The sequence below is a fragment of the Rhinatrema bivittatum genome, chromosome 18 (genome assembly GCF_901001135.1).
Source record: "Rhinatrema bivittatum chromosome 18, aRhiBiv1.1, whole genome shotgun sequence".
NCBI lineage: Eukaryota > Metazoa > Chordata > Amphibia > Gymnophiona > Rhinatrematidae > Rhinatrema > Rhinatrema bivittatum.
The window spans coordinates 30,061,854-30,085,010 of record NC_042632.1 but is presented as its reverse complement, the minus strand read 5'-3'; the positions used below and the strand labels follow the sequence as shown (position 1 = coordinate 30,085,010).

Sequence of the window (23,157 nt, the reverse complement as noted above, 5' to 3'; positions counted from 1 at the left end):
AGTGAACGCTTGTTTATACAGCCAGGTTTTCAGTTTTTTCTTGAAGGTGGTAGTACAGTGTTCTAGGCGTAGGTCAGGAGGCATCGAGTTCCAAAGAGATGGACCTGCAATTGAAAAGGCTCTTTCTCGAGTGGAGGCGAGATGAGTGTATTTAGGTGAAGGGATTGATAAAGATCCTAAATAGGCGGATCTGGTTGGTCTGTTAGGGGAGAGGTACTGGAGAGAGTCATTGAGCCAGTGCATCTCTTCGTTGTGCAGAGTTTTGTGCAGAGGTTGAAGAAGATGGTACAGGCACCGAGGCAGGGAGAGTAGGCCCTTGAGGAGCGAGTACTTCATCCCTGTAAGGCACCTGAAATAAAGCAGAGGGCCCCCGAGGAGCAGGTACCCAGGTTAGAAATTACCCCGAAGGGCAGAGAGACAGCTTCCAGCAGAGGCAAGGAAGCGGCAGAGTAGCTTAGACCGGCCGAGACCAATCTGTTGCTAACTCAACGAGCTAGCAAATTAGTACAGGCTATATACCCGGATGGCGTGACTTCAGTAGAGGGGAACGCCCCGAGACGTGGATGGCATGCACGCGCGCACCCTAGTAGACCCTTTTACTCAACGCACAATTAAACTCTGGAATTTGTTGCCAGAGAATGAGGTTAGTGCAGTTAGTATAGCTGTGTTTAAAAAAGGATTGGATAAGTTCTTGGAGGAGAAGTCCATTACTTGCTATTAAGTTCACTTACAGAATAGCCACTGCCATTAGCAATGGTAACATGGAATACACTTAGTTTTTGGGAACTTGCCAGGTTCTTATGGCCTGGATTGGCCACTGTTGGAAACAGGATGCTGGGCTTGATGGACCGTTGGTCTGACCCAGTATGGCATTTTCTTATGTTCTTATGAAGAGCATGGCGGGAGGCAGCACCATAGCCATTCTGGGGACACCGGAGAGGTCGGCTTGTAGACGTGGCATTAGCCATTTTCCCAAGGTAAGCGGGAGGAGCTGTGAACAAGGTGAGGCAAATGGTGTGAAGCCATCTAGCACCGACGGATGCAACACTTAACTTCAGAAATAAAGCAAAGGCTTGGCAGTATAACCTTGCTAAACTCATCTTTAAAGTCTATGTCAATGGTGTCCAGACAGCAGCAGAGACTCCCTCTTATCACTTGACTACTGGAATTTGTTCACTTAACTGTATCCTCTATCCTCTGCATCTCTGCCTTTATCAACACATCCATTTGAGGGCATCTTCCATCCCCTTGTTCCCTGATGAATCTAGTAGTCCCCTCCAGTAAGACACCTTGTTACTCCTTTATTTAACCACCTAAATCCTTCTTCAATCTTCCTCATTATACCCTTCTTGAAATACCCCTTTATGCCTATTTACCAAGATACAAGAATTTTAGTACAAATTGATTGTGATCTGTCTTGAGATCAGCTTGGTTTAGATGGAATATCAAATGTTTATAAATAAACACTGTAACAGCAATACACCAAAAGACACTGGGAGCAGAACCTTAATAGAATTGAAGTGAATGAAAAAATTGTGATCACCTGGGACATTCCCATTCCAACCGACAGGAAAACTGATTCTCGAAAACTGGATATTTTGGTAAAGGAGAAGAACATAAGAACAGCATTGTTGATAGAGGTGACGATACCCAGCGACTATTCTGCAGATCATATGGAAAGATCCTTAAGTGCCAAGAGATGCAATTGAGACCAAGAAAATGTAGCAGAAAGATACAGAAATAATTCCAGATACATTGGATGCCACTGGCCTGATTAAGAATTTTTAAGCGCATCTTGCTATGTTTCCTATACAGATTACACCCTATGAACACCAGAAGGAAGCTTTCTTTGACACAATGCAAGTACTAAGAAGGGCATTAGCAGTAAATACAAGAGATTGAGATCATCCCCAATGTGCCATGGCTTACGAATGAGGTTCATTCCTGTCAAGGTAGGCACAAAACAAATCCATTTGGAAACACTGCCCATCGGACATATGCCCTGATAGTGTTTTAAATATTATTAATTGTGTTCTTTTTATAATTTTTGTTTGGCATGTGGGTGCCATGTTTTAAACACATCTCATGTCATTTTGACAGCTTTCTTGTCAGCTGCTTCATCAACATCTGAGGTGTCAGCTGTTTATGCCCTGACATAATGAGGATTTAAATTTGATACACCTAGCTCATTGGACTCCATTCTAAGTTTTCAGACAGATGTAGATGTTGACATGTTGCGGCTATATTTGGCAATACACCAGTTATGTTTTGGTTACAGTTGGATTTCTCCCCCTAACTAAGGCTATTTAGGGTTTGCTATTAAACACTTTTGGCTCATGGGTGTTTTGTTTGCTAAATTTTACAGATATATTTGCTTTTTTTGCACATTCTTAATAACATATTTTTAGGAAGACTGAATGATTGAAATATCCTGGGTTGATTAGGTTGCTAGATGAGCCATGTTCCATTGTGTTTTTCTGATAGCTTCCTTTTCACTTATATATTCTTTATGGGGTGAATATACAGATTTTGTGGATTTTTTTCTTTCCTGTCTGCAGTCTACCACATCAGAAACTTTCTTGTTTCCAATGGCAACAGTAAAATATGGTTGGCCTACATTATCCAATCTCATTGTAACAAATACAGCCATCTGTGAGATACAAAGGTCAACTGTCAGTACCCATTCAGTACTGTATATAAGAGAGATCAACCATTTTGCTAAAGCACAGTAAACTTTAGGAAAATGGTTGATCCCCCTTATATACGAAGCATCATGAAATAGCTTAACTAACAAAAAGGCCACTTGAACAGGCCCTGGCACCCACACCACAGGTTAATCCTTGGAAAGCAGACAGCATGGAAGACCAATTCAGCTTCAAAACATGTATATCCAGAAGTTATACCTGGCTTCTTTCTCATGATGCAGAACACAACCAGGTAAGGAAAGTGTACTGTAAGGAGCTAGCAACCTCCAGGTTATAAGATGGAAATAGGAGAAAGATGGGCATGGACAGAGGAAAGTGCTGGTCTTGTGAATGAGAGTGCCTCCATCTATGTCATGGCCTTCTGCCAGAATGCCTGGCTCTTTCAGTTGGCTGCTTATAAGCAAGGAATCTAGAAGACAGATAAGAGAAGAGGCAGAAGAGGAGCTCTGATCACTGCATCATATACCTCTGCCAAAAAATATGGCCAGGAGTCTAAATGTCTGCAGCCTCTTCACCTGCCTTGACTTGACTATGAGCCATCTAGTGTACAATCAATTTGTGGAACCTGTTGCCAGAGGATATGGTGACAATGACTAGCATAGTGGGGCTTAAAAGGGGTTGGACAAGTTCCTGGAGGAAAAGCCCATAACACATTATTAGCTACATAGACTAAGGAAAGCCATTGCTATCCCTGGCAGTGAGTAACAAGAAATAAATCTACTTTATGGGATGTCAGGTACTTGTGACCTGGACTGGACATGTCGGAGACAGGATGCTGGGCTCAATGGACCTTAGCCTGACCCAGCCTAGCATTTCTGTTCTTATGTACCCCTCATGCATAACACAGTCCATGTTGTTGCTCTAAATGAGCCACCTATTCACATTAGCACTACCAAAACCTTTATCCACACTCTCATCACTTCCTGCATCGACAACTGTAACCTGTTCCTCCCAGGCCTCCACTGAACTATCTCTCTCTACTACAATCTATTCCAAAATTCATCTGTGTGACTTATCTTCATCAAAATTACCCCTCTTCTCAAGTCACTATATTGGCCCCTTAACTGTTCCTACATAAGTTCAGTCTTCTCTTAGTTACCAACAATTGCATTCATTCTGCAGCATCATTGCCTCTCCTCCCTTATCTCTCCCCCTACACCCCACCTGATGAATGCCACTCACTCGGCAAGTCACTCTTATCTATGCCCTTTTCCTCCATTGCCTGCTCCAAGTTGCTGCACCATATGTCCAGAAGACGTCCAAAGTTTCTGCATTATGCGCCTTCTCTGGCCTTATTTATATCCAGTTTAAAAACCAACCTTTTTGAGGCTGCTGTTAAATCTTAAAGCCCTGGCTCTGCTGATCAAACCCTTGTTGGTTTTAATCATTTTCCATAATAAATTAAACTCTCTAAGTCTGTTATTTGTCTTGTTTGCCTGTCTTTTATATATATATATATATATATATATATATATATTTTCAATCTTCCGAAGCCCGATTCACATCCCTATTGGCCACTGTTGGAAACAGGATGCTGGGCTTGATGGACCCTTGGTCTGACCCAGTATGGCATATTCTTATGTTCTTATGTTCTTATACACAGTCCCTTTTTGAGTGTATAATTTGCAATATTACATATTATGTTCTTCTGTTGTTTTCCATCAGGTACTGTTCCTTTTCTCCTCTTCCTGTTTTTCCCTCTCTTCTCTCACCCCTTCTCTCTTCCTCTCTGTTCCCCTCCCCCCACCCTGGTTTTTTGTATTTTCCTCCTTCAGTTATATTGTAAACCAGCATGATGTACCCACGAATGTTGCTATATAAAGCTAATAAATAAATAAATAGTGGAATTTCTACCTTAGCAGTATTCACTTACACACACAGGGGCTGTAGACTGCTTTGCTTCTGGTCAGTGTATACTCACTCCCTTCCGGTTTGGCAGAGCACTTTACAGAAGCTGTCTTCCTCCTGGGGGTGTTGTGATTCTGCCTGCATGCAGCCTCCCAACCACCAGAGACCCTTGCGGAGCTGCTCTTACCCTCTCACCACTCGTAGTCACTGTGATCCTATGACTCAGCAGGGACCAGACTATTTAACCCTGTCTCTGGATATGCTCAGGGCCTTGTCATCCATCAAGTCTGCTCTTCTCCTTGCTTGGCCCCACATCTCTAAATCCTTTGTAGATTTCTTAAGCCTTCATGTTCCAAGTTTGCTCTGTGACTTCCCTAAGCCTTCTTGTTCAAAGTTTTGCTCTGTGGCTTTCTCAAGCCTTCTGCTTTTGCCTTACTCAGTGATCTCACTAGGCCTTCTGCTTTTGCCTTGCTCTGTGGCCACCCTAGGCGTTCTGCTTTTGTCTTGCTTTTGTGTTATCTGGTTGGTCTAGTCTTTGTCTTGTTTGTCCTGCCCTGCTGCAATATCCCAACCTACTCCAGTGCTCCAGGTTCCAGCCAACTCCAGTGTTCCAGGACCCATCCTGTTCCAGTACCCTAGCTTGCTTCAGTTTGCCACCTCTCCCTGCATCTGGTTCCAGATTCCAGTTCCACACCTGCTTTAGTTCCAGCCATGCTTTGGCTCCAGTCTCCAGTCCAGCACTAGCCTTAGTCCAAGCCCCTGTCTGTCCTGCCAGCCGCCAGAACCCAAGGGCTCAACCCGTGGGGGAGGTGGCTGATATAAGTCGAAGATTCCCTAGCTTAGTTATGTCTTGCCCTGTAGCCCTGGACTGGTCCCATAGCGGTTCCCCAGCCTAGCTGGGTCCTCTTTCACAATATGAGACATAGGGGCTTCCTGAACTCAACTGGGTTTGCACTTTTCTCCCAGCCCCAGCTGGGCCCCACCCACAAAGCTCTCTCCCTCTGTGGGATTTAAGGTAGACCAGACCCCATGCCTGGTCCTGCACAGGTTTGAAGGAGGAAAACAGGGTTACTCTGACATACAACTCCACCATTGAAGTGGAGAGCGATGTAACAATTGCATCAAAATTAGGAAAGATAATTGATTAAAGGTAGTAACTACTTTTTTCCAGCCGTTGGCTCTTTACTCAATCAGTCTTTCAGATGTTGACGTGGACTTCAGATGTGTTCACTGTGCATCTGGCATACAAAATAATAACACTGGCCTCGAGTTGATGGATGGCCATTTTGAAAATTTGGAGCAGTGGGGCAGGAGCAACTAAGGATCGTGGACCCATTATGGGATAAGGACTGGGGTGGAGGGAGGTTGGGTGGTCCTGATGGATGGGGGGATCCTGGAGGATAGAGGGATCCTGGTGAATAGGGGGGCAAAGGCGTCTTTGTATAAGCATGTTTGGAGGATGGGAGGGGGGGGGGGGCAGGACCAGGATCTAGACCCAGAGTTCTTTTTTAAACTTTGATTGCAGCGGTGAATCTTCAAAACAAAACAAATGTTCAGAATGAAATTTCATTCATTTTTTTCTTTTCTTCCATTTTGAAAACAAAATGAAATGAAATAGGAAATGTTGATGACATTTCCAATTTCATTTCAAATGACAGCACATCCCTAGCAACTAGGTCTGTGTGGCAGGCTGGAAGTTCCGTATTACCTAGAAGTCCTAGTGGAAATGCAGGCATCCACCTTGCCGAGTTTGTCTGGCAGGCTGTGCAGGGGACCTATGAGGCTGGATGCTTGAAAACTGCCTCATTAGTACTTTTAGCTCTTTAGATTACAGAGCCTTGTAATTAGGCATGGGAAAGGTGGGTGGTGGAGGGAACAAAGTGAGATCTTGTATACTTTTATACAAAGGAGGAAGACAAAAGAGATTGTCCTGGATAAGGAGAAATCTTGCAGGTGATCATGCTGTGTGGCTGGCAGCTGGGATGTAGCCTTAGCAGTATGCATAGAATAACTGGACAGATTGGCTGGACTAGATAGTCTTTTCTGCCATCATTTATATGGTTACTGTACACAGAGGTTTCAGAAACAGGGAAGTGACTCTAATCTAGCTGTTGCATGGCATCCTTGCTCAATGCATGCACTTGACTTCATATTTTGAAATGATCTGAAAGTTGTTACACATGCCAGCATACAGATGTGCACTGAATACTATCAATGCCCCGTACAGAAGCAGTATGTGTTCAGGATTTTTCACCTCTACAGATGGAGAAACTACATTTGTTGGCCTTCAGTACAGACCCCCAACACGATGCATCAGATATAAAATTCCCTATATAGTAATATTCTCTACATGTATGCTCACACAGCAGTGATTTGGTTCTGCCACACCTTCTAGCTGTGAGTGAAGGCTTTGTAAATAGGACGTCTTCCTTACATAGTCAAGCTCAAGGAGTGATCAGCAGCAATGTCCCTGCATCTGCAGTGCTTGGAGAAGCAGGTAAAGTGGCAGAAGGAAGTAGGCTGGAGTCACATGATCACTTTTGAAGCTCAAGTTACTTCCTCTCCTACAAGACAAAAACTATTAAGAAATCATTCTTATTTCTCTCTCTCTCTCTCTCTCTCTCTGTTTCAATGCCTCTGTATTTAAAAAGAAAAAGTCAGATGTGTAATTGTATACAACTGAAATTGCAGGAAGCTAATAGGGCAAAAATAACTAATTGGGTTGGAATTTAGGACTTCCCCCATTAATCCCTTCATCACCTTCTAGCACCATAGTATCCCTTCCTAAAAAACATACACAAACCTTCCCTAGAGCATCATTATCTAGGGGTAAATGAAGAGCTAAGATACAAATCATGAACCTTCTAAAAAAAAAGAAAAAAACATAATTCAGAAATCTATTCATGCCTTTGCTGCAGATGTGTCTCTGGCACTGAGCCAGGTCTGTCTCCAAAATCTAAAAAGAATTACCAGTCGGATACAGTTTGTACCTATTCAAAGTCCTTCCTGGCCTTATTTTATGATTGTATGTGTGTATGTATTTATTTATTTAATCTTGAGATTCTGCCTCATTCCAATTAAAATTGGTCAAAGTTCACAATCCATAAATCCGATAATAAGCGCAGATAAAATGCAAGGCACCTGGGCTGGGAGACAGTTTGACTAGATCTGACCACACTTAGGAATGAGAAAGTGCCAGAGCCAGCACCGGGACTGCTGTACCTTTAATTCGTTGTATTTGTCGTAATGGGTTTTGTTTTATTAGTGGTGGTATTACCTGTGCTTTGTGTTATTCCCTCTGAACAATAATTTGGAAACAGTGAAATATAAGAATGAATACAATAAATACAACATGAACCTTCAGGGAAAAACGACTGAAAAGGGAACTAACAAATGTAGAGGCGCAAAGTGAGCAAGATGAATACTGGAGCAACTGGGACAGGAAGGCACCTTAGAAAGAAACAGCACAAGTACCAAAATAAGTGATCATGGAAGGCAGAACTGGGCAACCTGGCCAACTATTGGATTTGCTCAGTCACTTTCTTTTCCTTAAGAAAGCTGCATGTCCTCGGGGCAGCTTGAGCCATTTCAAGGGATGCAACAGCAGCCAAACCGCCAGATGTGGGCGAAGAAGGTTTCCCCAGGAAAGCTGGCGGGCAGGGATTTGGGAATTTCTCCACTAAAGCAAGAATATGCCCTGGGAATCGGGGAGGGGCAGTGAAAGGCAAGGCAGAGGGTCCGGGCCAGGTGTCTGTGCAGGGGGGGGGAAGGTTGCACTGAAACAGCCTCATCTATTCCTTCCTGGCCCTCCTTTTATTTCTTTCATCGCGCGCTGTCCCTGCCCTGACACAAAACAGGAAGTCCCAAGCCGTAGGCTGTTCCCAGCACAAGCGCGATGGATGGAAAATCCTCTCTCCCGCCTGGGAAGGCGGCTGGGATCCGGCGGGGGGGGGGGAGCATCGCGCCGAGCGCTGAGCTGCAGGAGGAAGTGCGGACGCTGGAGGGGAGGGGAGGAGGGAGCTGGGCGGCCGGCGTTAGCGCCCGTGGGACAGGATGTGCAGGCAGAGCAGCGCCTGAGGCGAGCGGCTCGGGAGCCTCCGCAGCTCGGAGCCGGGGGGGAGAGGAGGACGCCGGGGCTCCGAGCAAGGCTGGATCGGGAGCCGGAGAGACTCCCAGCGGGTAAGGAGCACGGCGGGTCCGGGGGCTTCGCAGTGGGTGCTGGCACGGAAGCCCCGAGCGCCCCATGCTGAAAGCCGCGCAAGGCACCGCGTCGCCCCCCCTCCCCGGAGAGTCTTAGCTCGTCTCCATGCATTGCATGGATCCATGCCCTGGCTCTCTCGGTTCCTTCGGATGCTGCCAGCCCTCTGCTGTCCTTTCTCCGTCGTGGGTGACATTTCCCAGCACGCAGCCGCCTTTCCCGTTTGCAGCCTGTGCGCAGCGCTGGGTCACCTCCTAGCCTGGCACACGGGCTCCCCTTCCCATTCAGCGCGGAGGCGGGCGCGCATAGCCCCCCCCCCCCCCCCACCCAGGGCTGGCACCTAGGATCGCACCACCTGCCCAGAACTCAGAGATGCCTTTGGCAATCTGTGGCCTCCCGTGGCAAGCCTGTGCCTTGCCTGGATCCCCCCCCCCGGTTTGACTGCCTGCAGGAACCTGTTGTGTTTGGGGCTGCAGCACGGACCGATGCAGGGATCCGGCCGCGGCAGAGGCTATCGGGGGGGGGTGCCCGAAGAATTGCTTGTTGTGATGGTGACATTTGCCGACCGCTGGTGTTTTCTTGATTTTTATCACAACCCCCTTGGGATGTGACGCCTTTCACAAATAATTCAGAAAGGCTGGCGGTGGGGTACAAGCTTTCAAGGTTGCATGACTGCCTTCTTTAGATGCGATGAGAGGACCTGGCCTCTGCACAGCTCAGGCACTGCAGCCTCTTCTTACTGTGGTCCAGTAAGAGGCACTGCAGCCCACAGAGAGGGCATTTTCCCTTCTAGGGTGAAGGGCTGGAGTGGACCATAGTTCCATCCATTCGAAGCGCCTGAAAACAGTTCGCCTTGCACTGAATTGCTCTGGTGGGCCTAGTCCAGGGATCTGAAAAAGCGAAGACTGAAAAGTTTTCCCATGTTACGTCTTGGTGAAATATTTCTTATGACAGCAGTGAACCTCTGACCGCTGATGGGACCAAAAGCCTGAAATGTCCCTCCCCCCTCCCCTCCCTTCCCCCCACTCCTAAAAACCAAAAGAAAATCCTGAGCCTGATTTCAGCCGTGTTTTGTTGGAAGAGTTGATACAGGGTCGGGCATCTTCCCCGAGACATTATCAGGACACAAGGTAGGGCAGCATGGGAAGAGTGCTTTAGCAGTACCCTCATTTCACTTTGGATCCTAATTGTAAAGGTCTCATTGTATAGCGTGGTGCGCCTTAGAGAGAGAGAGAGAGAGACTGTTTATTCCATGCTTATACCGTACCAAGCATGTCAGGGTGATGGTTACTGTTTTTATTTCCAGATTCCGCGCTTACAGACTCCTGACGCTGAGAATATAATAGCCAGCACCCAGGCTAGCGTTACTGTATTCCTGGCCGGTTATCACTTCCTGATTGCTCTGGCCAGCATCCTATCACAGCATTGGTGATATATTATTTTCCAGTCCCACAGTCTGTGATTGAGGGGAGAGGGTTTTGGGAAGGAAGAGATTGTTAGTCAGGCTGTGAGAAATCTGACTCAGTCTCTGAGCCCTGGGAGCGGAGATTCCCTTGGGCAGAGCACCTCAAAGACAGCATCGATTTTTGTCTTTAAAATCTCTGATGAGGCTTTGTGTCTGCATGACGTTTCCTTTAGGTGCCATCGCTCTGCAAGCCGTAATTCCTGGGGACTCTTAGGAGGCAACATTTTCAGCTACTGGTGGGCTTGCAAAGTTAGCCAGAGAAACTCATTTGGCTGTTGGGCTATTCAGCGGGGCAGAGTTGCCATTGAAGGTACCCAACTATCCTAAATTCAGCTGGATAACTTTGTCCTGCTAACTTTAGGACTATGCTATAGCAGTGTTTTTCAACCACTAGTCCAGGGTCTGGCAGCCGGTCCCTGGCAGCAATTTTCCTGATCCAGGGAAAACCAGCCAGTGCAGGAGGAAGCCGACCCATGTAACAGCTGCCCTCTGTGGCCACATAGATACCGGCTCCTATCTGGTCGCCTTCAGCCACAAGTGGGTCATTCTCTGCCGCCCTTATTCTACATCTCTAAACCATCGCGTCAAAATGTCCTGACAGTAGCTTCATTCCGGGCCCCATAGCACGGCACACTGCCACCGCTTCTGGGTGTGGGGGCAGACTGCTGGCGCTCTCGGGCACTGACCAGCTGATTGGGCCAGCAGACTGCAAGCATCAATTCCCTTAAAGGGATGGCATCTACCCCCCAAGTCACCAATGTATCTTTATCTGCCAGAATGCAGAGACTCAATTTTCCCCCTCCCCCATGCTCTGCTTCCAAGAGGCACAGTTTGTTTGTCATAATTCTTGTAATTAAAACTTTTTATTGGGGGGGGGGCTGTGTTGAGACTAGGGGAGACTCCTGACAAGGGGAGCGTGTACCCACCCCCCCCCCACACACACACACACACAAACACACATTAACCACTGAGGGGATCCCCATGCTCTTCAGATACAGGAGATAACTCCCCCACTCTTCAGGTGTCTCCCCCATCACTACCAGCTGCCTCCCCCCCACCCGCCGGTCCACATCAGTTTAGGAGGTCCGCCAACCAGTATCTGGCATAAAAAAGGTAGATAATATGCGCTCTATAGCACGATCAGAGTTAGCCGAATAAGTTAGTCAGCTAGCTTGGAATATAAGAATTAGCCAGATGACGCCACCCTGGCTAATTCTTATATTCCGAGGATAGCCTGCCAAATTTTAGCTGGATAATGAGTTATTTGGCTAAAATGTAGCCAGAGAAGTGGCAGAAATATTCCAGAGTCGGCATTTAGCTGGGTAACGCACACTGCCTCTGAATATAGAGTTCTGCTTTCTTTAGAAGATTTTCCTTCTTTCTGTTTTATTTCCTTCTCCTCTCCCAGGTTGCTTTGAATGTGGCTTCATTTTATAACAAAGGAGCAGGTTCTGCTGCCTTGACCCCCCTGGAGTCCACACCATCTCTGCCCTCTGGGGAATGTTACAGCACAGTCCTCACAGATTGTACAGGAATGCTACTCACTGCGTAATTCTGCCAATCCACCTGATTCCATTTTGAATCTTGAAAGTCAGAAGATTTCACAGATCCAAATTTAAAATTGTGAACCCTTTTCTTGGAAATTAAAATACAAAAAGGACTCCAATTTTTAAAGAAAAAAATGGAAGTTAGTTACAGTCACTTCCATATTTTTTGTGCTGTTCGTATATACCATTTTGGGGTATTTATGGTCTCCAGATTAACAGAAGCACAATCTTTGCTCACTCTCACGGGCATGTTTCAGCAGAATTTAATTCCCCTAAAATGTGTTCCCTCATCCTGCCCACTTTCAGAGTGACCGAGAAGGAGCATGGACAAATCCGTTAAGGAGTAGCCCGCCCGTTCAGGACTGGGCTGCCAGGCCACAGGTTTCAATCTAACCTTGGTTTTCTAATTCCTATAAAAATGGAAAAAAAAAAAAAGACAATAAACTAAAATATCAAGACATAATTCTCAAAACCACATCATCAAAATTATAGCCAAAAGTGCTCACATTCATTCATTCATTTCAATAGTATATCACAAAGAACATATCGTGTTCAGATAAATGAGCAGAGAAACAGCTAACAACTCTGGCAGTTCAAAGCAATGGTGGTAATCACCCACTGGGCTGAGTATCCGGACAAAGTTAACTGGACAATGTTGTCTGTTTACTTTGTCTACACATGAGCTCTAATATCTAGCCCCTAAGTAAATAAGTGATGTAAATGGTGTGCAAATGAGACTGTACAGAGGCTGAACTGTGGGCAAGCATTTTTGGCTTCGTGCCCATATTTCATTCTGATCTCAGCTCAAGAATGTTCAGTGTGGGTTTCCAGATTTTTACTATAAGGAATTAATGTCATCCTAGTGTAAGTTCCATGTCCATTGGGTCAAGTTGAGTCCATCCTGGTTTTATGCCATTTCGTGCAGGAAGATATAGTTCTAATTTCATAACTATGTGATAAGGAGATGACCAGAGCCAGAGGAATGCTAGGATGCATAGGGAAAAGAATAACCAATAGAAACAAGGAGATAATAATGCCTTTGTAAAGGGTGTTGGTGCAACTTCACCTATACTATTGTGTCCATTTCTGAAGGCCATGCTTCCGAAAGGATATAGGCATTAGGCAGTGTAAAACAGTCCAGAGAAAGGTTTCCAAAATGATGTAGGGTATATACCAAAAGCCAGATAATGAGTTACATGACATGTAAGGGCCTAAATATGTATTGCTTATTTATTACTTGGATTTCTTACCTGCCTTTTTGAATAACAAAATTCACCCAAAATGGAGTACAGCATATTAGAATGGCAGCTTAACAATTCTGGTCTGAAGAAGGTGCACTGCACAGCAAGAACTAAATGAAAGATAAATCAGGTTAGAAAACGTTAGTTTGGTGACGGTGAAAGGGTATGTAGCATTATCGTATGTTTATTGTTTATGTGTTTTAAGTTTTAATTTTTATATTTTTAAGTTTCCTTGTTTTATGTTGTATTGTTGATTTTATTTTATTGATATTTGTATTTGTTTTTTTTATTATGTTTTTAACAATTATTTTATTTAGTAATCTTATGGATGTTCTTTTGTAGCCTGCCCAGATGTAATCCAATGGAGCGGGAAATAAATGCATTAAATAAATAAATATATAAGTTAAGATAATGATGACTACATTTAAACAACACCTCAGAGAAACAATAGCTTGAGACTGCAAATTCAAGGCACTCATGATGGTGCCAGGCAATTTATTGCAGTCAATTAAATTCAGTGCATCTGAGGGGCAGATTTTGACTGCTGTCTCGGGTGGAGACAGTTATGGGTTCGGCATTAAAGGCTTGAAGCAGGAGTAGTCATGCATTTTTTTGTTTATTTAGCTATGTATTTATTTTTATTTATTCAGTGCATTTGGTAGAACACTCTGGGGAGAGAGTTCCACAGGGTAGGTGCTGCTATCAAGAAGCATCAGCGGCGGGTATCTGTAGCAAAAGCTTTTGAAAATTGCTACTATATATGATATTGAATCATCAATAGGTTTTACCCATGTTACATGCACTTCATGTGGAAAAGTTAGCTTTTGAAGCTTGTTACAATAGTATGTTACATTTACATTTTGCTTTGAAAAATACCCTGAATATGTGCAAGAAAGAATAAAATAAAGAGAAAAGGTAAAGCAAGAACTCCACAGTGGAAGGTTGGACCCTCCCCCCAACCAAAATAGCATTCCGTTGCCCCTAAGTGAGGGATATGTTATAATGGGGAATGGAACATAACAGGCAGGACGATACAGTACAGTACGACGCTCTATTACCCCTTATTCAGTAAGGGGTAATAGCGCGTCAAAAACGCGCATCCAACCCCCCCGAACCTAATAGCGCCCACAACATGCAAATGCATGTTGATGGCCCTATTAGGTATTCCCGCGCGATTCAGTAAGTAAAATGTGCAGCCAAGCTGCACATTTTACTTTCAGAAATTAGCGCCTACCCAAAGGTAGGCGTTAATTTCTGCCGGCGCCGTGGAAGTGCACAGAAAAGCAGTAAAAACTGCTTTTCTGTGCACCCTCTGACTTAATATCATGGTGATATTAAGTCGGAGGTCCCAAAAGTTAAAAAAAGAAAAAAAAAATTGAAATAGGCTCGCGGGTTGAAAACCGGATGCTCGATTTTTGCCGGTGTCCGGTTTCTGAACCCGTGGCTGTCAGCGGGCTCGAGAACCGATGCCGGCAAAATTGAGCGTCGGCTGTCAAACCTGCTGACAGCTGCCGCTCCTGTCCGAAAAGAGGCACTAGGGACGTGCTAGTATCCCTAGCGCCTCTTTTTACCGCCGGCCCTAATTTAAATAAATTAAATTACTGTATCGCGCGCACAGGAGAGTGGGCGCTCGCCTGCTCTCCCGCGATTTTTACTGTATCGGCCCGAAGGTTTGCTGTGATCCCCGGAAGGGCTAGGGATTATTTATATATAAGTTGTATTAGTAATAAGAAAGACATCTGGAACTAGAAAAAATACATTTCTTCTTGATTAAAAGAGCACTCCCACATACAGGAGTGTGAAGAGCTCTTGCTATGCACTGTAATATAAACGTTGGTGAGAGGTATTTATTGGCTGCAGAGCATTCAGTGCTCTGTGGATATTCTTAGACCGATAAATGAGCAGAGAGGTTTCTTTGCTGGCTACTTCCCCTGTTCATCTTCCCAGCCGCCCATTCCTTGGTAAAAGATTGACAGCTCCCCTGTTGGGTGCTTTACATTTATAACAAATAATGTCCTTTGGCAAGTTTGAAAATTAAAACTGAGCAAATCAAAGAGAGATACATGACCTCGGGCTTTCCACTGAGACATAGTCTGGAAATTTAAAATGAGAAAATTGCAAATGAAAAAGAAGGTCTATTGAAGTGATCTGTGGTGATAGCTTTACAGCGCCTCTTGAACGAGGACCTAGAAACTGGTGGACATGGAGAATGAATGACTGGATTTTGATGTTCCAAATGACCTTTGCCCTGACCTCTTCGTAGCCTTTCCCCCGCTGCCATTCCCCAGTTATTGCTTTTCTGTCCTCTAATTTTTATGTATCCTTCTCTTGTTCATCGCCTTCTTGCTCTCAGTGCTGCTTCTTCTTCTATTTCTAAATCAGAAAAATCAGGTCCCCAATTTCACGTGCCAGCTGACCTCCCTCTCAGGGCTCTGTTGGCGAGGAGCAGCATGGGACAGGCGTCTTCTTTCTTTGCTTTTTACCTCTGAAATCCCCTGATAGTAACGCCCAAGGGCCTGGCAGGGCAGCCTGAAAATATTAGAGCATTTCCTGCAGAAACCAAGGAATCCCAGAGGGAAATGAAGGGAGAAGGCTTTTTTTTTTTTTGTTTGGGTGGGGGAGGAGAGGCGGACAGGAACTTTGGAGAAAGGGCCATGTGGGAGAAAGAGAGTGAGGAAGGAAGTATGCACTGAAACAATAGCTGGAAACAGAAAACTTGGAAACTACTAGGAAACTGAAGAGGCAGTACAGACCTTTTCATTTCAGGGCAGCAGTGATTCAGAGGAATAGCACATTACACACGTTCCTGCTCGTCAGATCCCTAAAACACAGGGACCTGCACATGAGCACAAAGGGGACAATGTAATAAGGGGCGCTAACGTTAGCACAGGTTTTTGCTCCTGTTTTAGTGCACACTTTCCTGCAGTAAGTTCATTCTGGTACTTAACAGGGATTTTAACTGCTAAAATATGTGTGTTAAACCAGGAGAAAAAGCCAGCGTTAAAATGAGTGCGGGTTCATGCAAATCCCATTTAAAAGAAGGCATTAACTATTCCCCAGTAATACAGGGAGGTGCATTAGAGGGCAGACAGTTTATAGCACAACGCTGGAAATTTAACTCCTGTGTCAGGACAGGAGTAAAACTTCATTCACATTTCTAGTGGCCATGTTATACTGTTGCTGTGCCCAGTGCGGTAGTGTCTAGCTGCTCCTATTATACTGAACACAGCAATAGAATAACTTTGGGCACTAGAAATATGTTTACTCTACCTCAGATCCAAGAGTTTCATTTCTAGTGTAAGCTCTTGAGGCGGGCACCTACAGTTGAACAGTACACTGGCGCTGGGCATCCCAACTCTACCCTACTAACTGCAGTTCCCAATCCCAGGGAGCTTACACTTTGCTCAGCTAGCTGGAAGTGCCCACTCCAGAGAGAACATTTTTTGCATCCAAGGCCATTCTGGCAAGGACTGGCAAGGAAATCAAAGCATAAGCTCTCTGGGGCATGCACCTACAGCTAGCTTAAAAAAGCATAAACTCTCCAGGGTGGGCGCTGAGGTTTCTAATGTGGAAATGGGTAATTTGTTTAATAGGCTATGTCCGATAACAGGAAATACAATTTAAAATCTTGCACAGAAGCTATTGTGTATCAGATCAATTACATAAAATGGGTCAAATGGCCTCAGATATATGTGTTAAATGCAATATGTTTAAGGCTTCATTGACTCATAACTTTCTGTTATGTGTGAAGTTATTTGATTTCAGGGACGTGGTCCTTACTTGTATAGAGCGTGTGATGTCAGTTAAACTACCTTGCATTGCTTATCTCAAGTGGATTATCAAAATTTGCCTGCATTGCTAATTTGTGAGCATTGGTAACATTCCCCCTCCATGTCACTTGTGATTTACATAGATGCAGGATTGGATATTGTTTTAAATGCAAAAAATATCCAAAAACCACTTCCTAAAAGCTATTTGGAAGCTTGGGATCAGTTCTGTGATCTAGTGCCAAGTCGTCGTAAACTGAGATGATATCTGAGATTGCCAGGATTCATTGCAATTATATTGTGAGTATCTGAGTGGGTGTGTGGATGGGTGTCTTGTTGTGTTCAGTGTTGGCTGTCCTATATGGAAAACTTTATTGTCAAATCTAGCAAACAAGTAACATAATCTCATAAATAAATAAATAAATAGATAGGGCAGCAATGAAGAAAGGCAACAAATGTAACCTGTCACTTTCTAGTTTGTTGTACCAACTGCACTGTTTAAGTGTGTTACATTTAATAAAAACAATATATAAAAAAATATACACTTTCCTTTGCTGCGGGGGCACCTATAGCTGAACAGGACACCAAAGTTGGATGCATGGCGCCACAGTGCATATCGTTCAGCTGAAGATGCCCGTCCCAGAGAGCGTATGCTGTGATTTTTCCTGCCATGCCTTGCGTGTGAGATTGGTGCTGTGCATCCCAGCTTGTGGGCACAATCTCTCATTCAAGGCCATTTTGACAAGGAATGGAAAGTAAAATAAAAGAATAAGCTCTCAGAGACGGCATCTGCAGCTGGATATGCAAAGCATAAGCTGTCTGGGTGGACACCAACAGCTGAACAGTACCCACTTTAGCACTGTGTGCGTACTGTCCAGCTGTTCAGGAGCACAAAGTTAACCTGTGGCCGGTGCCTGCCTCAGAGAGCTTATGTTGGACATTTAACTCCTGGGTCTGAGGTGGAACAAACTCACCTTTCTGGTGGCCAATGTTGGCTGTTGTTGTGCCCATTGTAGTACTCCATCTCAATCCCAGGAAGGTCTTAAATTTCCAATGTAAATTCTCTTCAGCTGAAACCTACAGCTGACCAATGTGTAAGCTCTGTCGGGCAGGTACCTACAGGTGAATAGTACGCCATAGTTAAGATGCACCTCACTAACGTGTATACTATTCAGCTGAAGGTGTCTTCCCCAGAGAGCTTATGTTTTATTTAGCTATAGGTGCCTGCTCCCCGAGAGCTTACACTGCAAACGTAACCCATTCTTTGGTCTGAGGTGGAATAAACTCACATTTCTGGTGGCCAAAGTCATTTCTGTGCTTGGTGTGGGTAGAAACAGCTAGACTCATATGGGCATAGCAATAGAATATCATGGCCACTAGAAATGTGAATTAACTTTTACTCCACCTCAGGCCAAGGAGTTAATAAAACACAGGAGTAAGGAGATAAGTGACTGAAGTTGGAAGGAGTGTGACCAAAATGGCCTTGCATGCAAGATTGGCACTGGACATCCCAACCTGGGCACAATCTCACATGCAAGGCCATTTGGGCAAGGCTTACCAAGTATAACCAAAGGGTAAGGTCCCTGGAATGGGCAACTACAGCCATCAGGGATGCACAGCACCAGCAGTAGTTGCCTATCCTACAGTTTTCCCTTTGATTACACTTAGCATGCTTTGCCTAATGACCTTGCATGTGAGATTGTGCCCAGGTCAGGATGCCCAGTGCCAGTCTTTCCTGCAAGGTCATTTTGGTCACACTCCTTCCAACTTCAAGCACTTACCTCCTCACTCTTGCTTTAAAGCATTTTTTTGCATTAGTGCAAATTTTTCATCTTAACTCAATTTTAGTGTGCTTTTTTTTTTTCATTTAGCTTGCTTTTTTTTTTTTTTTCATTTTTAATTCCTGCTTGATTTTCATCCCGTTAGCTTACTACATCCCATGGGGGCCCCCTGTTTTTAACTCACATGTTAACTAAATTCTGTGCTAAAATTCAACTCTGCTTTTAGTGCAAGTTTTATTACATCAGCCCCAGAGAGAGGTGAACAGGGCAGCCTGACGCTGACTGGCAAGGGAGCTGTCCTGTTCAAAGAAGAGCGTTTGCATACATCTCCAGTTCTAACCTTTCACCAGTTGTGTAATCTGAAGTAAGGCGCTAGTTTCCACAGAAATTAAAAAAAAAAAAATGCCAGCACACATCACAGGACCTGCAATACATGGGAAACATTTAGTACAAGGCGATCCTATCCACATGCCTCCTCCTAATATAGACTACATTATTAGTGCAGAAAACGTGAAGAGGAAAGCTACATTGGTGAAACAGGTCAGAAGTTTAAGACAAGAATAAACCTACACAGACACAAGATTACATATCCCAGAGACGAGAAAGGTAACACTTTTGTGGCTGAACATTTCTCAGAGGCAGACCACTACATCAATGATCTGACAGTGCACTTAGAGGGAAATTTCAGAGCTGCTCAGGAATGTAAGATATTCTAAATTAAAATGATCAAAGAGGCCTAAATGGACATTGGTTCTCCTGTATTTACTGCTTTGAGTTTTAAAACCTCCTTTCTGAGAAGCTTAATGCAGTGAGCTATCAATCAATAATAACAAGAAAAAATTAACAAGATATATAAATATATTAAAACAAACAGGTAACAAGAAATAAAGCATCACTCAGAACTCAATAAAGTCATTAAAACCATAAAACAGCAGAAATAAAAAAAAAATACAGATATAACTATACAATTAAATACAGCTGTAAATTTTTCTTTTTGTCTCTTCACAAACATATCACCACCAACACCCTCCTTTTATTTTCTAACTCTATATGGCTTTAAAAGTAAACCCCACCATGCCACAATTATAGTGCAGCGTGCAATGTATTTATTTATTAAAGCAACGTCATCCTTGCTTCACCCTGCACTGAACTGATGAAGGTAGCAAAGCTCACAAAAGCTATATACTGTTAGTTTAATTTTAAAAAGTGTTTGTTGACTTTTATCTCTATGTGCATGTACAGAAACAAGGTTTAGCCTATGCAAATATCTTTAGGGCTGTCTTGAACTTGAAGTGTAATAGAGTCAGAGTGCCTATGAATGTAGTTAGCACCATGGACATGGTTCCTTCTGAACTTTTCATTCACAATTTCTGTCTTATCTTTAGAATTCAGCTTTCCCTATGTTGTTGAATGGGAAATACAAAGCTTGATCTGTTTATTGGTATAGCTGCAATGGAAAAAGCACAGAAAAGGGCAACCAAAATGATAAAGGGGATGGAATGACTCACCAGGTTAAAGAGGGGAGTCATTTACTAAGGCTTTTCTCCCATTCTGTGTCTATGGGAAAATGCTTAGTGAATCGGGCCTGAGGTTAGGTCTGTTTTAAGCTTGGAGAAGAGACAACTGAGGGGAGATATGATGGAGGTCTATAAAATCATGAGTGGAATAGAATGGGTAAATGTAAATTGGTTAGTTACGCTTTCAAGAAATACAAAGACTTGGGGACACTTCATGACGTTAGTAAGTAGCACATTCAAAACAAATCGGAGAAGTTCTGTTTCACTCATTGCACAGTTAAGCTCTGGAATTCATTACCGGAGGATGTGGTTAAGGCAATTAGTGTAGCTGGGTATAAAAAAAGGTTTGGAGAATTTACTGGAGGTGTCAATAAACTTTTATTAACCAAGTAAACTTAAGAAATTATCACTACTTATCATTGCACAATAGCATGGGATCTGTTTACTGTTTGGGATCTTGCCAGATACATGTGACCTAGATTGGCCACTGTTGAAAATAGGATGCTGGGCATGGTATGACCCAGTATGGCATGTTCTTATGCTGGGGGGGTGGGAATATAGCATCCATACAACACCTTCCTTTGAACATATCTGTGCTGTATTGTTTGTAAAAGCCTGCAACTGCTCTTCTGTTTTCAATGGAATACTTTTTCTGCTTTTATATTATTTAATCTCCCTTCTGGCATTTGTGTTTTATCACTACTTTATTGTATTTGTTTGGCCAATACTGTATATGCTGCTTTATTAATCTCCTTTCCTTTTTTAGGGGCCTATTTACCAAAAGATGCTAATGTGAGTGTTTGACTTAGCAAGTAAATGATAGCTCCAGTCATTAGGTGGCAGCCAAGTGTATTCTAGTTGTGAACTCATAGCTATGTAAGCTACATATGCAGGCCCTAGGACCAGAATAAACCTGTGTTATACCCTCAGCCTCTCCTCATGCTCTCTGGGTGATGACACAAGAGTTGTTGGCAGCACAGATTATATTAAAAGCTTCAAGAGACAGCACTGTTCCAGCTAATTTAACAGAACTATTAAAGTGATTTTTTATTCAAAAATGTTCAACATTCAACAGACTCATAGCCTCACGGAAATGTGAAAAAGCTAAAAATAATATTCTAAAGTTAAGTTATGGTTGGGGCATTGAGAGGTAATGTGAAACATATATATAACTCTTGTCCAGTTTCTACTCTTAGAGACAATAATAGGAATGAGAGATCTGGATCTTAAATTTCTCTTGGAGAGATTTCTCAGTGTATAAAGTCAGGCTTCCATTAGATTGGATTATAGCAAGACGAAGAATATTAAGCAATAGCTTTATGGTCTTAGAGGATCTTGTGGATACTATTATGATAACTTCCAGCCTTTGTTGTGATGAAATGCAGTGGCTTATGTTTATCAGTCTATTTGGTTTATGAGAACATGTCCACCTATGTCTGCTAACCTGCAAAATGGCTCTGTCAGAACTGAAGAGATGGAATTGGAATATACTGTAGGTAGGTGCTGTATTAATATAGTAGAATAGTAATTATGACATAGTAATAAAGACCAAATGGACCATCCAGTCTGTCCAGCAAGTAGCTTATGCTTGTAACTGCTGCTCCATGTAGGTTACCCACAAACCTTCTGTTAAGGATAGTAACTATCACTCCGTGCAGGTTTCCCCCATGCTTTCTGTTAAGGATAGTAAAAACTGTTCCATGCACCTTTTTCTTCATTTCCAACCTGTAGCCTCTAGCAATCTGCAGTACTTATCGCATGCCCTTTTGAATTAATTTACTGTTTTCATCCTCAGCACCTCATCCAGGAAGGCATTCCAGTCACCCACTACCTCCATGAAGAAATATTTCCTGGCGTTGGTTCTGAGTCGGCCCCCCTAGAGTTTCATTTTGTGACTCCCTAGTTCTTCTGATTTCTTTTCCAATGGAAAAGGTTTTTGAAGTTCATGCATCATTGAAACCTTTCAGGTATCTGAAGGTCTGTATCATCTTTCACCTATGGAAGGGAACCTTATGGAAAAGTACTGTAAAAGGAACAAATTTTAGGGCTAGGTAGACCCAATTAAGATAGCCAAATGATAGAAGATTAGATTAGGTGGGCTCTGAAAGGTCCAGGGAGCAGTTAGTCCATTGTCTATGGACCATCTAAAAAATAAATAAATAAATACATCTATCTATCTATCTATCCCGTGCTTGTCCTCTCTTGTTTGCTCACTCCAAGAAATTTCTCTTGGAGTGGAGGAGTAGCTTAGTGGTTAGAGCAGAGGGCTATAAAGTAGGAGACCCGCGTTCAAGTCCTGCTGTCACTCCTTGTGACCTTGGGCAAGTTACTTTACCCTCCATTGCCTCAGGTACAAACTTAGATTATAAGTCTTCTGGGGATATCCACTTTGAAGTGGCTGCAAAAAGTGGAATATAAATCTTACTAATGCCCCTTCCTCAAGCCCAAGCTTTCTGTCATGTGACACAGGCTAATACCTCTTATCTACCCACTTAGTTTTTGGAAGGGAAGGCAAACATAGGTGTGAGCTGAGGTTATTTCCTTTTCCCTTTCCCCTTTCGCAAAAGTTGTGCTCCCCATTTAAAAGGAGCAGCAGCCCTCAGACATGTCGAGTCTCGTGCATTAGGAGGAGTCTCACACTCCCGCGCCGTGACCCCCTCCTCTCACGCACATATCTGAGACGGTTGCGTGGGGGGGAGGTTGCAAAGGCGGCGTTAGCAGCAGCAGCATGTGCAGGCTCTCTTTCACACACACACACACACACATACACATACACACATATACACACACACACACATACACACACACCAACATTGCGAAGCCTCCGGGTCAAATCCGGAGAGTTCCCAGGTATGCGCGTGCATTCGGCCACCGAGAGGAGGGACAGCAAAATCATTAGTGGGAGCCCCTGCCTGCCGGGAGCCCGGCGGACCCCCATCCTGCCATGATCTGAAGAGAGGTCATTGGGACCGCGGCAGACCCCATCCCGCTGCAGCCAAAGGGAGGAAGAGGCCCTGAGAGTGTGAGTGTGTGTGTGATAAGTGAGATGCTATCACACACACAATGTTAAACATCCCTCATTTTTATA

At 43.9% G+C, this 23,157-nt stretch overlaps 1 protein-coding gene across 9 annotated transcripts in view; it reads left to right on the top strand.

The window, feature by feature from the left end:
• Positions 1 to 8,578: 8,578 nt before the first annotated feature.
• Positions 8,579 to 23,157, top strand: part of ARAP3 (ArfGAP with RhoGAP domain, ankyrin repeat and PH domain 3) — a 125,101-nt gene continuing 110,522 nt past the window's right edge. For 8 of the 9 annotated variants that reach the window (XR_003853334.1, XR_003853333.1, XR_003853335.1 and 5 more), the window contains exon 1: positions 8,579 to 8,732. The gene's annotated coding sequence lies outside the window, so the exon portion shown is untranslated. The remainder of the gene's footprint in view (positions 8,733 to 23,157) is intronic. The other variant, XM_029583253.1, reaches the window with a different exon arrangement.